This window comes from Drosophila suzukii, unplaced genomic scaffold (assembly GCF_043229965.1).
Source record: "Drosophila suzukii unplaced genomic scaffold, CBGP_Dsuzu_IsoJpt1.0 scf_5, whole genome shotgun sequence".
Classification (NCBI taxonomy): Eukaryota; Metazoa; Arthropoda; class Insecta; order Diptera; family Drosophilidae; genus Drosophila; species Drosophila suzukii.
In genome coordinates this window covers 2,769,182-2,788,594 of record NW_027255937.1, presented here as the reverse complement: position 1 = coordinate 2,788,594, position 19,413 = coordinate 2,769,182, and positions in this window count along the sequence as shown.

The window sequence follows — 19,413 nt, the reverse complement described above, 5'->3', positions numbered from 1 at the left end:
CTCGCTAATATCACCGTGTCAGCATGGTTTTGTTAAGCGAAGATCGACCACCACCAACCTTCTGGAATTGTCATCTATTGTAATAAATGGATTTAAGAATAAAATGCAGACTGACGTTATATACACAGATTTTTGTAAGGCCTTTGACTCTGTCAACCACTCTCTTCTCTTATTCAAATTAAATCAGCTTGGGTTTCCATGTAATCTATTAACTTGGATTTCAAGTTATTTAAATGGTAGGACTCAGAGGGTTATATTCAAGAACGCTGCCTCAAAACTGATCTATGTGACATCTGGAGTGCCTCAGGGTAGTCATTTGGGCCCTTTGCTGTTTACTTTGTTTATTAACGATCTTCCCTCTATCATAACACACTCTCGTGTACTAATGTATGCTATTCAACTTAGAGTCAGATATTGATTGTTTTTAGGGATGGTGTGAGTATAACCTTCTAAATTTGAACTGCCTTAAATGCAACGTTATGACTTTTCATAGGGGTACTCCTACTTTTGTTAGTTACTCTCTTCAAAATACGCCACTCGATCGTATATATTCAGTTAATGACTTAGGCGTTCTTCTGGACCCAAAACTTAAATTTGACTGCCACATAATGTCCACTGTCAGCACGGCCATGAGTGTTCTTGGGTTTATAAAGCGTTGGTCAAAAGAATTTGATGACCCTTATACAACCAAATTATTATTTACCTCCCTTGTCCGTCCTATTTTGGAATATTGTTCTTCGGTTTGGAGTCCACAATATCAAGTGCATATTGACTGTTTGTGCCTAACCGAAGTAGACACTTCCGGGTCACACCGTGGGACAAGGGGGTAATGAGCACTTGTCGCTGGCACGGGGACGCTTTGCTGGCAGAACGATCGCGTCGCGGCAATGGTAACGATAGTTACTGCGATGCCGGACCACAGGCGATGGTGAACTGCGCTGAGGATGAGCTAACGTGGTTAGCTGCTAGTGGAGATAGTGTATTACGAGCCCTATTCCCAGAGGTAGGAAGTAGAACCGCGGAGTTATGAGATGCGTTGAAAACTGTTTTATTCTTCATTTGGAACATGTTTATATACTACTTGGAACACGGAAGTTTAGTGTAATGATTAGTGAAGTAAGCTATATTCTAAAGTAGATCAGGGAATTATGATTATGGTAGCAGTTTGCGTAGTTGGCTTTGCGTAGTTGGCTGAAACTGCAAAATGTGCTGCCTGCATTGGTGGGTCAGTGTGCCGTTGAGTTGGTGAGACGGTGGGTTAGTGAGACATATAATATGCTGATCAGCAATTTTCATATGCAGTGGGTGCTACTGAGCGCCTGGTACTGTTCCCAACTTGGCTACTGCTTGATTTGTTGGGTGTGGTCATGTTGAGTACCTTTGGGTACGAGCATTGTCCCCCCCATTGAGGGGTACCCTCAATTAAGTCGTGATGTCGGTCAGCCCTTGACCGAATTGTATAGGAAGCACCTAACAAATCATTGACCAAGGTGGATCTTTCCTTCAACTGCGGTTCATGTTTGTGATTCAGGTCCTTCACATCTTCTTGATGCTGCTTAACACTCCCCTTTGCGATAAAATTGACATTACCGTGGGGACTGAAATTGTGCTCTCGTAGAACTTGATCATTTGGCACGTCTATGGTATGTGGACATTCTGCAACAAAACTAAGATATTTCTTGGTTAGGTTTGGAAATGTTGAACCAAAGTCAGCCTTCTTGTAGGTTTTAAATTGATGAGAAGTCGGTTCTATATTCATCGGATTTTTATCTTTTGTTGGCTCATAAGCAGCGTTCGGTCCTGCAAAATCACCTCTGCCTTCTACCAGAATAGGGTTTATTTCCGTATCAGATGAGGTTTCTTTATTGAGATAACCTGTGATTACATAACCAAGCCTAGTGCCTTGTGCCAAAGGTTTATTAGATCCTAGTTCAAGAAGTTCACCGGTTATTACACGAGAATACACCTCAGCCCCTAAGGTTAGGTCAATAGGTCCAGGTTGCCGAAAGTCAGGATCTGCTAATGGCAGTCCCTCGGGAATATTAAGATCGGTTGTAATCGGTACTGACGGTTGGTCTGTAATGACTGTGGGCATAATAAATACCTCCATTAGTCTTTCAAACCCTGATGTAACTGATGAGAGCTTTAGTGTTGATCTAATTGCTGTTGATATTTTTCCTTCGATTCCAGATATTTTAATCGGTAACCTTTCCTTAAGAGATAGCAGATCTGCCATTCTCCTTGAGATAAGATTCACCTGTGATCCACCATCTATTACAGCTCGACATGTTTGTAATTGACCGTTGGGCCCTTGTAATGAGACCTTCGCGGTCGCGAGCAGAGTATATCCTCCTACGTTGTCGTAGCCTGCAATGGTTACTGCGCCAGCCACTGGATTGCTAGTTGGTCCTTTGTGTAACAGTGAATGATGCCGTTGCTGGCAGACTCGACAATTGGTCGGTGATCCACAGTTTTCAACCTTATGAGCTGTAGACAAACAATTTGTGCATGCTCCTATTTGAATAATGGCTTGGCGCCGTGTTTTGGGGTCCATTTCCTGGAAACGGCTACATGCTCTAAGATTATGTTGTAATAGGTGACAAATCTTACAGCTCTCTTCGTTGTGAACTGACTGATGGCGGAGTGTTGCTGTAGGTTGAGCGCTTTTCGTCTCCAGGATGCAAGCGCGCCGCTCAATAAACGTCAGTACACTCCATAACGTTGGCATTTCCGTTGGTGCATCCGCTGAATTTTCTAGAGCAGCTAGAGACTGCTGGTCTAGTTTTCTTCTGATAAGAAAACACAGGATTGGATCCCAGGATTTTGTGCTGATATCGAGGTTTTTAAGAGTACTCATTGAGTTTTTTATAGTGTCATGTAAGGCCCTTAGTTGGCGCGGTGAGCCGTCTATAAGCCTATGGTCAATAATTTTTGCTATGGCGGCGAATACTAGTATTTTGCCGTTCTGGTACCTGGCTTTCAACCGCAACCAGGTGTCGTCATAGCCACCCTGTGAGAAGGCTGTGTCTGTCAAGACGTTCCTCGCTTCACCACGAAGCGAACTCTGTAGAATATGTAGCTTTTGACTGGCCGAATATGGTTTGTTATGTACCAATTCCACAAAGAGATCATGGAACCGTGGCCAGTCTAGATACTCGCCGTTGAACTCTGGAATGCTAATTGGCGGAAGTGCCAAGTTTAGGCTCATTGGCGCGTCGTTTTCTCGTAGCAGGTTCATTTCGTATTCCTCGTATAATGTGTGGAATTGGGCTAGCTCTGCTTCTGCCAGAGCTGCGGCCCCAGGTGGGCTATCCAATTCGTCGTGGGCTTGCCTCAGTAACGCCCAATGGAGATCCAGGTGCCTTTGTAGGGCTGGGGTGACAGTTGGGGCGTTCGAGGCTAATGTTAATGATGACTCTAATTCGTTGCATTTTCTCTGCAACTGTCGGATCACCGTGTCAATTGCGGAATCTCCTTTGACTTGATCTCTTGTTGTGATCTTGATGTTGGCCGACGTTCGACTCGGGGCCTTTGGAAGCCCGCTTCCAGTCGGCATGTTGTCCAGAAAGATATTCTGATATTTTTCGACCAGCTCCTTAAGTGCTACTAATCGTGAAGAGTACTCACTTCCAGTGGGTAATGCCGCTTGCTGGACTTCTTCATCTAGGTCGCAAAACTGATGCCAGAGATCGTTTAACTGATTTAGCTTACCGGAATAATAGCCGTCTCGGTGGCGTCGGTCGGCAGAATCCTTGCCATAATTCTTAATGAGCTGTTGGATTTTCCCTTGCAGCTCGTTTTGGGTGTCTAGTAATCGATTGTGTAAATCGATTCTTGTGTGACTTGTTTCCTCAATGAATGAAGTAGACATATTGTGTGTCTTGGAAACAAAGAATCTTGTGAAGCTGGATGAAGCTGAGTATTCTGTGAAGCTGGATGAAGCTGAGTGTCCTGTGAAGCTGAATGAAGCTGAAGTTCCTGTGACGCTGGAAGAAGAAGCGAATCCTGTGAAGCTGGATGAAGCTGAAGTTCCTGTGACGCTGGAAGAAGAAGCGAATCCTGTGAAGCTGGAATAAAGCTGAAGTTCCTGTGACGCTGGAAGAAGAAACGAATCCTGTGAAGCTGGATGAAGCTGAAGTTCCTGTGACGCTGGAAGAAGAAGCGGATCCTGTGAAGCTGGATAAATCTGTGAGTCCTTTAGTGGGAAGGGGGTTGCTTGTGTGTGATCCTTTGTTGTTAAAGGATCACGTCGGGGTCACCAATGTTTGTGCCTAACGGAAGTAGACACTTCCGGGTCACACCGTGGGACAAGGGGGTAATGAGCACTTGTCGCTGGCACGGGGACGCTTTGCTGGCAGGACGATCGCGTCGCGGCAATGGTAACGATAGTTACTGCGATGCCGGACCACAGGCGATGCTGAACTGCGCTGAGGATGAGCTAACGTGGTTAGCTGCTAGTGGAGATAGTGTATTACGAGCCCTATTCCCAGAGGTAGGAAGTAGAACCGCGGAGTTATGAGATGCGTTGAAAACTGTTTTATTCTTCATTTGGAACATGTTTATATACTACTTGGAACACGGAAGTTTAGTGTAATGATTAGTGAAGTAAGCTATATTATAAGGTAGATCAGGGAATTATGATTATGGTAGCAGTTTGCGTAGTTGGCTTTGCGTAGTTGGCTGAAACTGCAAAATGTGCTGCCTGCATTGGTGGGTCAGTGTGCCGTTGAGTTGGTGAGACGGTGGGTTAGTGAGACATATAATATGCTGATCAGCAATTCTCATATGCAGTGGGTGCTACTGAGCGCCTGGTACTGTTCCCAACTTGGCTACTGCTTGATTTGTTGGGTGTGGTCATGTTGAGTACCTTTGGGTACGAGTCGGTACAAAAAAATTTCTTCTTTTTGCCCTTCGTAGTTTGAACTGGGATCAAAACATAAGAATACCTTCCTATCAGAGTAGATTACTATTGCTTGATTTACCTACCCTTGCAAATCGTAGAACAATGCTTGGTAATATTTTTATGCAAAATCTTATAAGAGGTGATATTGATTCTGTAGAACTTGTAAACCGCCTAACTTTCAATGTTCCTGTTAGACTAACACGAAATTATTATCCCCAAAATTTGCCACGATGTAAATCTAATTTTTGTCTGCACGAGCCCTTTCGCGTTCTATGTAATAATTATAACAACCTTTATCATTTAATTTGCACTTCAACTTCTATCCCGGTATTAAAAACTAATATTTTAACTCATTTGCTTCATTCTTAGATGCTTCTTTTATTTTTCTTTTCTTCTCCTCGAGCCATCCATTGTGTCGGTTCCTGGCTGGTTTTATTATCTCGTGTCCAGCACACCTTATCTCGGTTCCGACATGTTTCAGGAAGTTCCATCCCAACACTAATGGACCCACTACTCCGGGTAAAATCAACAGGCTCATGGTCACTTGTTTGTTGCCGAATTTGACCTCCACCTCGAGCTGCGCATCAATTCCGCCGCACCTTCCGTCTGCCAACCTAACTTGTCCTTGTAATCCTTCCTAGAGCAGCAATATTGTCCTCCCATTCTTCGCTAACGAAGCTTGCCGTTGCTCCGGTGTCGATTGTGGCTTTGTAGCTGCGAACAACTGCTGCTCCTCCTCGATTAGCTTGCCCGTTAGTTTGGAGAGGTGGCATTGTGCGATCCCCGCTCGCCTCTCTGCGGCTGGGATCGCTGGCCATTTCCGGATCGTTGGCAGCAATCGACGCTCCTGACACCCACCTTGCCGCATATCCAGCAAAGTCGCTGGATTTGACATCCTCTAGCCCAGTGTCCGTTCCCACCGCATTTTCGACAGGCCTCCTGCGGGTCTGTGATATGGGTGGCATCTTGTGGCCTCTGTGTGTTGCTTGGCGGCCTCCACAAGGTATTGTTTGGCTGTCTCTGTTGCTGTGGGGGTGGTGTCCAATGGCCTCCGCGTGGTGCGTCTGTTGCCTGCTGTCGTCTGTCTTGGTGTGGTGGTGACCATTGGTCATTTCCTCGTGCGTCCTGGTTATCTGTCTCCTCGCATCTTCTGCATGTCACCTGCGTTGGTGACGCCGACTTCGTCTTTGAGAACTTGTTCTCCTGCGCGAAAACTTTTCATTCCTTTTCAAGTTCTTCGTACTCATCGGCTAGGATCATTAGCGTATCCAGGTCCGACACTTTGTATGCTCTTAAAAAATCCGTAGGCTTGGGGTGCAGTTCTCTTTAATGACCCTTAACGTCTCTTTCGTAGAGTAGTTAAGTGGCCTCACCATCGTCTGCATGTCGATCATGTAGTCCTTGAACGACTCGCTGAAGCCTTGCTTCCGTTGCCGGACCTAGTCCGCTAGCCTGGTGAAGAAATCTCTTGGCAGAAAATAGGTGTGGAAGCTTTTTATGAACTCTGCGCAGGTTCTCCATTGCTTGTTGTTGGCGATGAACCATTTCAAAGCCCTTCCTTTAAGCAACTCCGGCATCGCTCGAGGGATCATATCAAAATTCAAGCCGTACGTGTTGGCGGACCATTCTACCTGATCCAGGAGTATTCCGACAGTGCCTTCCTCATGTCGTCTAGCCTGCCCTCTACGGCGACATTAAGCCTCTGTGCGACATGGGCAAAGTCATCCTTCTTGAGGTGGTAAATCCACTTCTTTCCCATTTTTATTGTGCTGTTCTCACTGTTGGGACAATCACGTTGGGCGCCAGATGTAACGAACTGACTTTTGTGTCTGCTCGCTACGAGATTCGTGCGGCTAGCTCAGAAGATTGTGTGTTCGTCCCACCAAATTTATATGACGTGACTGCCCCGTAGATCAGTGAGGAAACAAAGGGTTCAAATGGTAACAGTGGGATTTATTCTCGTGGCATTAGTACAGCGGTTGTGTGGACTCGCAGAGAATTCGGCCTTGTGGGCTTAGGGAAGCGTCACCGTTCTCAGACTTGGGTGAACTAGCTTTGCTCTCCAGGCCAACGCCCTTCGAGGCAATACCTGTCCCTTGCTCTGTCCCGGACGATCCCGCTGGGTTCTTGCTCAGATCGCGCTGACAGTCAAGGCTACCGCCAGGAAGCTGGCTAGCAGTTCACTTTGCTTTACGCCTAGCGCAGACGAACGTTCCACCCGGCTTCACCCTAATGCTTGAAGCCTCGACGTCTCGACGTTCGGATCATGCTCCTTGTACGATGACTCGCTTGGTTGTGACTCCCTCAAAGATTACTTGCTTGACTGACTGTTCACTTGGTACTTTAACTGATCTTGAAGGTTTGACTCCTCGTGATTGACTGATCCAGCTCCCGGCGCTCTGCGGCCTTATATAGGGCCTTCGGGAACCGCTATTTCCCTTTTGTGCACGATCTCTCCACTCCGGGTCCAAAGTCCGTGACTCCTGGTTGACCCACTTGTCCTTCACGTACCGCTTCCAACCGATGCTCTGCCCACTGCTGCCGTCCCGCTGATTCCCGTGATGCTTGTGGCACGCCTGTGTGCCGCTGCCCCGCCGAGATGCGGCACTTCTTCTCCCTGTCCAAAGTTCACAGGAGAGTCCAAAGTCCGGTGGAGTTCCGTAATCCTCTTTTGCACACGGAACTCTTGCCCTGCCCGCCAAGTCTCCATTCTCTCATTCTCCATCCTTGGTCTCCAAGCTCTCTCGTTCTCCATTCTCTCATTCTCCATCCTTGATCTCCAAACTCTATCGTTTTCCGTCCTTGGTCTCCAAACTCTCTCGCTCTCCATCCTTGGTCTCCAAACTCTCTCGCTCTCCATCCTCTTTCGTGATTCATGATGGCGGTTGAGCTTCTTGGACTTTGATTACTAGCTGTTGTTAACTGTTATGAGCTCTTATTACTTACTATCTGTTTAGTATATGTCTACTAATTGCTTATTAGTTGTTATTAGCTGGTTACTATATGTTTAATAGATGTACACAAGTTGTTTACTAGATGTTACAAGCTTGTTACTAGCTGTTCAGTATCTGGTTTCTATGTGTATATTGAATGTAAACAAATTGTTTACTAAATTTTATTAGCTGGTAACTAGCTGTTTAGTATCTGGTTTCTATATGTTAATATATGTTATTAAGTTGTTAACTAGATGTTATTAGCTGCTAACTAGCTGTTTAGTATCTGTTTACTTGAAGTTTACTAATTGTTATTAGCTGGTTACTAGTTGCTATTAACTTTTACGAGCTGCTATAGTCTTTCGTTAAGAATTATCAAAAAAGGACGTGAGAAAGATCGCACAACCAAACTATCTAAAGATTTATATATAAATCGTAAAAGAACATGTCCGATTATGTTGGGGAAAGATAAATCCTGTGATTGTTAAACTAAATATAAAATTAGTTATTCACAAGCTATCTAAAAGCTGTTTAGAAGCTGTTTTGATAGACAATTTTGATTCATAATGACAGACATTAGAGAACATATAATAATATCATTCACTTTAACTAGTATATTTTAAAAATAAAACATTTCCATTTTTCATATTCTTTCATCTAATGTAGGTATAATAAATTTATCCCATAACTATAGTTATTAGCTACAATAAAATGTCTAGAAAGAACAAAAAAATGAATGTAAGAAAACGATTTAAAACTAACTATGATTGGGAAAGCAATTGAAATCACTCCGGCGTAGTACAGTAAAAACAGACACTTTGATTATCCCATTTTGTATCACCATAACAAATGTGTGTACCCACACCTAAATTACCAAATGTGGCCTTTGTCCAAAACGTCTGTGACTCTCACTTATAAATTTGTCACCGATAATTTAAATTCCATTAAGCAAACCACCCATTTCCAGCCGTAGCATAACTTCACAGTCAAGTTGGTTACCTACAATATAAAAAGGTGGTCGTGTAAAGGATTGCTAAAATGCCTCGACGCAGGCGCAAAGGTCAAGGTAATAGAAAAATTCATGGAAAATTATCCCTTTATAAAACAAGACATAAAAAATATAATTGGGAAAGTATTTTTAATTTACGAACAATTTAAAACTGCTACCAACAATACAAATAGTGATGTTCGAAGGATTGCTAAAATGTCTCGACGCAGGCACAAAGGTCAAGGTAATGGAAAAAATTCATGTAATATTATCCCTTCATAAAAAAGTCATAAAAAATATAATTGGGAAAGTATTTTTTATTTGCTAACCATTTATAACTGTTACCAACAATACAAATAGTGATGTTACAAAGGATTGGTAAAATGTCTTGACGCAGGCGCAAAAGTCAAGGTAATGGATAAAATGCATGGCATTGACCCAAAAAAGAAGAAAATTTTTTCTATTCGTATGAAAAATATTTATATTAATTCAATACTTTGAACTTCTATCAAAATGTTAAAAAAAAAACCAGTTGCTTGATAGTGTCTAACCAATTGAGTAATGTGTTTTCACGTGCCTTTTTAATTTACCAAAAACAGTATTAGTCTTCTCTCATAAAATTTATATTTTGGATACCTCTAAATCCCCGCCCGTGAAATATATGTTGCTCATATTTAATAAGGATGGTGTGCCAACCCCGACCAACCTCCGCAACAAAGATGGGTACTTGTAATTCATATTTATGATATTTCTATCATTTTCTAACTAATATCCTTTTATCCATCATGTAAACAGGCTTAGAATTGTATTGCATGCTTCAAACCCTAGCCACACCCACCACTGTAACAGATTTGACTTTTCCAATGGCTGCCCAAGCTACATACACTGTACATTTCTTTTGATTTTCCCTATTCCTTTCTAAGGCATGTACACAATTTTTAAACTAGTTCTGAACTCCCTCTTTAATGGCATCCTCTACTTTATTTTCGTTATATTTCTGATCTTTCCCTAACAGTAGGTTGTTAAACTTTTATAATTTTTTGGATTATTGAGCACCCCAAATCCCAGATATTAACTCTTAACATGTAACTAGCATAATATAGTCAAAGATATCAGACTTTAAAGAGACAAGATTTACCTACAATTCAATTTACCATCTTCAATCCCTGGAGAATAGTTTAGCATTTGCAGTTTTTTTTCTAATTTATTGATTTTACAGATTCCCGCCGGTGAATACCAATTATTAACAAGATGTCTGCCAACTCCATACCATTCAGACACTCGTTGACAACCTCATAGAACTGACTTTCAAAGTATCTATAATGCACAATATATTTCCGTCTCTTTCCTTATAATCAATGTTAATAAGATTATAAAACCTAAAACAGTACCAAATTTGCACCTCTGTGACTTTCAAATAACAGAAGATTTGTTGACTGAGATACCAATCTTTAAGGATATTTTAAAAGTTTCCAGGGAGTCACGACGGGAATTCGGTAGTGTCTATTACGATACTATTGAAGAGTTGGACTTCCTGAAACGGCGTTTGGTGGATTTGCAGAGCGATAACAACATCGGGTCGCATCTCTTTGATATTGAAAACGTGGAAAATCGAATCACCGAGCTGATGATGGAGACAACCAAGTTTCAACACTAAATTTATCTTCTCGATACGGAAATCGAAAAAAATCCGCTGTCACGACTGCTACTGGAAGTTAGGTAGTCAGTTTTTCGAATAAGGGACTCAATTTCAGACTTAGAATGTCTTAAATTTAATGGTGAGGCAGACCAATGTGATTTTGTCAGCGGTATGTCTCGCGAAGACGATCCTAGCTTAATATTTAGTCTTAAAAATAGATATGATGATATGATATCATTTAATATTAATAATTGGGAATATTAATAATAATATAATAGTAGCTATTGATAAAACTAAAAAAATTTAAGATATATATTGGAAATTATTTGAATGCGAAAAGTGAACAATTTTCTGAAATGAATAATTTTGAAAATATGCAAATAAGAATTATGCATGTATATGCCAACAGAGGTTGGCTAAATAATTCTTAATAATTTAATTATAAGAATAAAATGAACTCCAAAACCAGTTTTTGAAATTTTTTAACATAGATTAGAAGGAAGAAGACGGAAATATGTAGTGCATTACAGATACCTTAAAAGTCAGTTCTATGAGGAGTTGGATATCAATAAATTAGAAAATTAAACTGCAAATAATAAACTGTTCTAAAGGGATTGTACATAGGAAATTGAATTGCAGGTAAATCTTGTCTTTTTTGAGTCTGATATCTTTGACTATATTCCGCTAGTTATATGTTATGAGTTAATATGTGGGATTTGGAGTGCTCAATAATCCATAAAATGATAAAAGTTGAACAACCTACTGTTAGGAAAAGATCAGAAATATTACGAAAATAAAGTAGAGGATGCCATCAAAGAGGGAGGTCAGAACCAGTTTAAAAATTGTGTACATGCCCTAGAAAGGAAAAGGGAAAATCAAAAGAAATGTACAGTGTAGGTAGCTTGGGCAGCCATTGGAAAAGTCAAATCTGTAACAGTGGTGGGTGTGGCTAGGGGTTGAAGCATGCAATACAATTCTAAACCTGTTATTGGATGGAAATATCTTTAATATGAATTACAAGTACCCATCTATGTTGCGGAGGTTGGTCGGGGTTGGCAAACCATCATTATTAAATATGAGCAACATATATCTCACGGGCGGGGAATTAGAGGTATCCAAAATATCAATTTTGTGAGAGAAGAGTAATACTGTTTTTGGTAAATTAAATAGGCACGTGAAATAGGCACATATTACTCAAATAGTTAGAGACTATCAAACAACTAGTTTAATCAAGCATTTTGATGGAAAATCAAAGTTTTGAATTAATATTTATTTTAATTTAAAATCCAAATAGCAGAAATTTTCTTCTTTATTTTGTCAAGGAATAATATTCCATGAATTTTTTCCATAACCTTACCTTTGGCGCCTGCGTCAAGACATATTAGCAATCCTTTGAAAATCACTATTTGTATTGTTGGTAGCAGTTATAATTTGTTCGTAAATTAAAAATACTTTCCCAATTATATTTTTATACCCGTAACTCGTAGAGTAAAAGGGTATACTAGATTCGTCGGAAAGTATGTAACAGACAGAAGGAAGCGTTTCCGACCCCATAAAGTATTTATATTCTTGATCAGGATCACTAGCCGAGTTGATCTAGCCATGTCCGTCTGTCCGGATGAACGCTGAGATCTCGGAAACTATAAGAGCTAGGCTATTGCGATTTGGCGTGCAGATTCCTGAGCTTATTACACAGCGCAAGTTTGTTTCAGCAATGTGCCACGCCCACTCTTACGCCCACAAACCGACCAAAACTGTGGCTCCTACAGTTTTGATGCTAGAATAAAAATTTTAACTGAAATGTATTGTTCTCATCAATACCAATCGATTGACCAAAAAAAATAAAATTGCCACTCCCACTCTAACGCCTATAACGCTTAAATCCGTCTACCGCCGGTAGGTGGCGTCTTTTAATCTCGCTTTACTGCTTGCATATCTCCATTTCCCCTTGGTTGAGTAACGGGTATCTGATAGTCGAGGTAATCGTCTATAGCGTTCTTCCTTGTTTATGTCTTGTTTTATAAAGGGATAATATTCCATGATTTTTTTCCATTACCTTGACCTTTGCGCCTGCGTCGAGGCATTTTAGCAATCCTTTACACGACCACCTTTTTATTTTGTAGGTAACCAATTTGACTCTGGGGTTATGGTACGGTAAACAGGCATAAAGGAAACCGGTCCCCTATTGTGAAATACACCATTAGGGCGGGGTTTGTGCTCTTAACAATGCATACAATATTTTGGCATATTTTAAAAGTAACTTCAAAACAATAACGATTTTTTTAAACAATATTTTAAAGTTGAGACTAGATGTTTAAAGATCTACAAGAAAACAAAATTAATAAAATGAAATTTCATGAGGAAATTGACCAATTTATTGAACAATTTAAAGGACAGATAATTGGTCAGCATTTTCAATACCTTCTAAACACAAAAACTTTGTTCATGAATTGAGGAGGACATGATCTCAAAGCTACGAATTATGGAGTACACTTTTGTAACCTTGAATTGACGTCGGAAACGTGCGCCTGCCTCTTCTATGCAAGTCGCCGGAACGAAGTCAGAAAATTAATTTCAATATATAATAAAACATGTTCGCAATACCAAAATAATTGAATAAATGTATTATTATGCTACAAAATAAACTTCTGAACTTTCATTTCGATTAAAATTACAGGTACGGAAAATGGAAAATATTTCCTTGAGTGAGATATGTCAGCTACTTGCAACCCCTATTATGGGACGTATTAGAGCTAGCAGTCAGCCGTGTGGTCGTTGGTGTGAAGCCCATGATCTTGTCAACTTGTGCATGTGTTCCTTTTATTCCGGTCAGGTAATGGATGGGTGCGCATGTTCGGGAAGCTCTTGCTTGAATCCCTTTTATGACATCTTTATTACCCGTTTGTGGAAAGAAGAGATCTTAGACAATTTACCAGTTAAAGGTTCTGGGGCGAAAAAAAATGTTTGTTTGAAAATATTCCACATCTAAGAATCACAATTTTTATACCCGTTACTCGTAGGGTAAAAGGGTATACTAGATTCGTCGGAAAGTATGTAACAGGCAGAAGGAAGCGTTTCCGACCCCACAAAGTATATATATTCTTGATCAGGATCACTAGCCGAGTCGATCTAGCCATGTCCATCTGTCCGTCTGACCGTCTGACCGTCTGTCCGTCTGTCCGTCTGTCTGTCCGGATGAACGCTGAGATCTCGGAAACTATGAGAGCTAGGCTATTGAGATTTGGCGTACAGATTCCTGAGCTTCTTACGCAGCGCAAGTTTGTTTCAGTAGACTGCCACGCCCACTCTAACGCCCACAAACCGCCCAAAACTGTAACTCCTACAGTTTTGATGCTAGATAGAAAATTTTAACTGAAATGTAATGTTCTCATCAATACCTATCGATTAACCTAAAAAAAAGTTTGCCACGCCCACTTAAACGCCCACAAACCGCGAAAACCTGTGGCGCCCACAATTTGCATGCTAGATAAAAAATTTTAACTGAAATAATTTTGCCACGCCCACTCTAACGCCCATAACGCTTAAATCTGTCTACCGCCGGTAGGTGGCGCATTTTAATTTCGCTTTGCTGCTTGCATATCTCCATTTCCCTTTGAGTAACGGGTATCTGATAGTCGAGGTACTCGACTATAGCGTTCTTCCTTGTTTAGAATAAAATCCCTGCTCCCGTACATTGCACGAAGGCTAGCAGAGCGGGAAGTTAAACTGTTAATTGATACCGGAACTTCAAAAAATTACATTGCACCCCTCCCGATGCTTAAAGGCGTCGTGGAAGTAGAAACCCCATTTAGTGTTAAGTCAATTCATGGCCACACACAAATTACAAAAAAGTTCTTAATTTCAATTTTTCAAGTTAAGTCTCATTTCTTCGTCTTAAATGCTCTTAAGGGATTCGACGAAACTCGATTTCACTAAAAATGTGTTGCAAGCTGGCAATGCAACAGAAAAGCTTCAATTCACCAAATCAGAAAACGTTAATATCATCAAAATTGATTGAAAGTGTCCAGCATGCAATAAAATCCGTTTTTGACAAAATGATTTTAAAAAATTCTACAGCCTTCGCTGACCCGGACGAAGCTCTACCTTTTAATATAAACACTATTGCCACAATAAAAACAGATGGGGAACCGGTGTACTCCAAATCATACCCGCACCCCAAGGGCGTGACAGAATTTGTGAACGCAGAGGTTAAGCAACTTCTAGCGGACGGCATCGTAAGGCATCTAGATCACCGTACAACAATACAACTTGGGTCGTCGAAAAAAAGGGAACCCACCAAAATGGGTTGAAAAAGAAGCGTCTAGTTATTGATTTCAGAAAATTAAACCAGAAAACAGTCTACGATAGATACCCTATTCCCGCGGTTTCGACCATATTGTCAAATATGGGCAAATCTAAATTTTTTACAACACTTGATCTTAAATCAGGCTTCCCACAGATAGAACTGGCGGAAAGGGATAGGGAAAGAACAGCATTTTCAATAAATAACGGTAAGTATGAATTTTTAGACTGCCGTTCGGCCTAAAAAATGCTCCGAGCATTTTTCAAAGGGCTATTGATAATGTATTACGGGAAAAAATTTCAAAGACATGGGGGACCATGTTAATGATATTCACTGGGTTCTCGAGAAACTCTTACAAGCAGGCATGAGGGTGTCCCAAGAAAAATCAAAGTGTTTTAAAAAAAGCGTTGAATATTTTGGATTCATAGTATCAGAAGGGGGCTTACGAACCTCACTTGAAAAGGTCAAGGCTATCAATGAATTTTCCCTACCAAAAACTCTTTTCAATCTCCGATCCTTTTTGGGTTTAGCTAGTTACTATAGATGCTTTATTAAAGGTTTTGCATCAATAGCCGGACCCCTTACAGGAATGCTAAAAGGGGAAAATGGAAAAGTAAGCAACTATCAATCGAGGAAAATTGATATCGAAATGACTAAACAACAGAGGGACGCATTTCATAAGTTAAGAGAAATCCTAGCATCAGAAGATGTCCTATTGTCATACCCTGACTTTACGAAGTCGTTTGATTCAGGTCTTCAGGTCTTGGTCTGGGGGCGGTATAATCCCAAGGGGGACGCCCCATTACCATGATATCTCGCACGTTACGTGATAACGAAAAAAACTTCGCAACAAACGAACGGGATCTACTAGCCATAGTCTGGTCCCTAAAAAACCTCCTAAAAAACTACTTATACGGAGTAAAAGATTTACACATTTATACCGATCACCAGCCGTTAACGTTCGCTGTGTCAGATAAAAATCCCATTGCGAAACTCTAACGCATAAGTAATTTACAACCCAGGCAAAGAAAACCTTGTAGCGGACGCGTTGTCTCGCCAAAATATAAACGTCTTCGCTTTCCTACACCATTAAAACGACCGACAACCCGGTCAACTGCTTCCGAAAGCAGATTATAATCGCGGAAAGAAACAGTTCATTTGTAGATAACTTTATCTTATTTAAAACTAAAATAAGACACATAATAAAGTTCTCAGACCGCAATAGCCTGATTAAATCGATTCAAGATGTAGTTAATCCGGAGGTAGTAAATGCGATACATTGCTCCCTCCCAGTCCTAGCTTTTGTTCAGCATTAGATAATCGAGTTATTCCCAAGCACAACATTTAACTATTCAAAAACTTTTGTACAAGACATAACAGATAAAACTGAACAAAAAGAAATCATTGTTACTGAGCATAATAGAGCCCACCGTGCTGCTCAGGAAAATGTAAAACAAAATTTTCTGGACTATTTCTTTCCAAAAATGCTCAGGCTAGCATCAGAAGTTACTTTAAATTGTAAAATCTGTTCCATGGCCAAGTACAGCCGCCACCCCACCAAACAGACGGTCGGCCAAACACCAATACCCTCGTACGTAGGTGAAATTCTTCACATCGACATATTCTCAACGGATGGAAATCTTTTTCTGAAATTCGCTATAGTGCAGAAAATAACCTCAAGGGCCATCGTAGATGTAAAAGCCCCAATATCAAATGTTATAAATTTTTTTCCAACCACAAAAATCATTTAATGTGACAACGAGAGGTCACTTAACTCCAAAACAATAAAATGAATTCTTCTTAATAATTTTAATATTTGCATCTCAAATGGTCGAAAGATTTCACAGCACCCTTGCTGAAATTGCATGCTGCCTAAAAATTGAAAAACAAATGGACGACACTGCAGAGGTTATCTTACTAGCCACAACTAAATACAATAGAACCATCCATTCAATGACTAACAAAATGCCTATAGAAATAATACATTCTTATTCTGCAGAATTTGAGACAGAGATTAGCACAAAAACTCAACAGGCCCAGGAGAAGAGCTTAGACCAGATAAACAAAAACAGAATTTGTAAGAAATTTCAGCTCGGCGACAAAGTTTTCTTGAAATCAAATAAACGCCTGGGGAATAAACTGTCTCCCCTGTGCTCAGAAGAAATAATTGAGGCAGACCTTGGGACGTCAGTTTTTTCATAAAAGGAGGGTGGTCCATTAGGACAATTTACGGTAATAATTATCATTAAAAACTAAATTACCCTTTCATTTTATTTCAGGTTTAAGAAAAACTTCTTACTACTTACGCTAACGGCTGCCATGACAAACGCGACAGTCAAACTTTACTTAGTGGACGGTGACATTGTAATTTGGGATAGTTACGGATACCTACGACAATCAACGAACTTAACAACGTACGAGGACTATGCGGACCAGACGGAAGCAATGACAAAGACCTTCACGAACGATCACAAGGCTCAGGTAAAAACCACTGACTTAGGACACATTCGCATTTTAGTTGCTACCCTTAAGGTTCACCACAGGGATACTAGGAGCATTAACTTAATCGCAACAGCACTTAAAGTCATTGCATGAACTCCCGACTTTAATGATTGGGAGCAAATAAAGTTAAACCAAGAACAATTAATTAACGCCGAGGAACGACAATCTGAGTTCAATATTAAATTTTAAGAACGTTTAAATGCACTTACTAATTCTATGAACCAAATTCAAAAGGTAGACAGAGATGAAGGGACACACCTTTTAGAAATCATTTTAGCAAAAAACAGAATTGTTATTACAGACTTAGAAATTATTTTGATGGGCCTAACCCTAGCGAAACTTAACATCGTAAGCCCGGCTATCCTGGATAGCAGCGACATAAGAGAATATAAAGACAAACAGCCTACTAACATAAGCTTAGTAGAAATATTAGAAGTATCTAGCATAAGCGTTTTTCAAAATTTGGAAATAATCCACTTCCTTATTAAATTCCCCTACTCTAAGCTAGTATGTAAAAAAAAAAACGGTCTACCCGGTACAGCCCCAAACCAAGATCCTAGACTTCGAGAATGGAGACCTAGTCGCCGATTGCGCAGCAATCCTGGCTATCCTGGATAGCAGCGACATAAGAGAATATAAAGACAAACAGCCTACTAACATAAGCTTAGTAGAAATATTAGAAGTATCTAGCATAAGCGTTTTTCAAAATTCGGAAATAATCCACTTCCTTATTAAATTCCCCTACTCTAAGCTAGTATGTAAAAAAATAACGGTCTACCCGGTACAGCACCAAAACAAGATCCTAGACTTCGAGAATGGAGACCTAGTCGTCGATTGCGCAGCACGAAATGTCAACATCGGGGGCTGCAAAGCTACGGTAGGCGCTACCTTCTGCAAAGAACTCCAAGGCGATACATGCGCACAACAGATGGTGGCGGGGGTGACTGCACAATACTCCACCCTACCAGGTCACTTGAGCCCAGTTACTATAGTGGACCACGGTACCTTCATCATCAACGACGCCCGAGTGACCATCATCGACGACCTCGGTCTAAAGCAAGAAATATCTGGCTCATACCTGGTAACCTACTCTAGCAAGGTATTACTCAACATAAACCAACTTGGAACTTCGAGGAAAAAGCCTGCGGTCTCAGCCATGACCCTAGTAAACATTACTGCTCATCAGAATCGACTCAGCCTCCCGTTTCTCCACGAACTGAGCTTGAGAAATCTCCACCACATTGGGACCCATATAAAAAAATGTACTATGGGTTCCTTCCTCAGCTACTCCTTCGCTCTACTTGCCTCCTTTCTATTGTGCTCCACCGATTGGCTAGGATACCACGTTCTCAGGACCAGAGGGACGGCGACCACTCAAAAGAGGGAGGAGTTAGCACGCCCATTTCTGATGAGCAGAATTTGCCATATCCGGTGGCCAACACGCGCAGTAAGGAAACTGCCGAATCCACACCTTGGGTGCCATCGCCCCATCGCCTGATACCAAGTGCTGCCCCGGCGCTTCAGCGGCAGTGCAGGGAACACGCGCTCAGCGAATGATCGCCGGATACCAAATGCTGACCTTGCATTTTGGTGACGGCGCTGCCGGCAGGCAAAGGCCTCAAGCTGTGACCGGATCGGACCCGGATTAAGTTAGTCTACAATTGGTTCTCCGCAGCCATAGCTGTGTTTATTATCCTTTTGTAAAATTATCAAACCCTTTGCCTAAACAGGCTTAGGAATAATAAATAAATAAAATTTAATAACTTTTCTTCTTATTGGCCTAAACAGGCTGGAAGGAATCGGTTTAAAATAATTTATATAACTACGAACCACTTCAAAAATTATGAAATATCCGATTATATATTATCAAATAACTCAGAACCAGAGCTCGCAAATAACTGTTGACCGTTTTTCTTTTCGTGCTCTCGTTGCGAGCAAAACCGAAAAAGGTCCTACTGTCTCGCTCTCGCTCTGAGCAAGAGACACTTGCTGTCATCATTTATGTTTTCTGTTGAGCGCTTTTCGTTGAGCTCGTTGTATATTGCTCTTTAATGAGCAGTGCGTAAAGAGCGGAACGAGAAACGCTCGCACAATGACAGTCAACAAAAGACCGATTGACCGAAAATCTCAACGCCACGAAAAGTT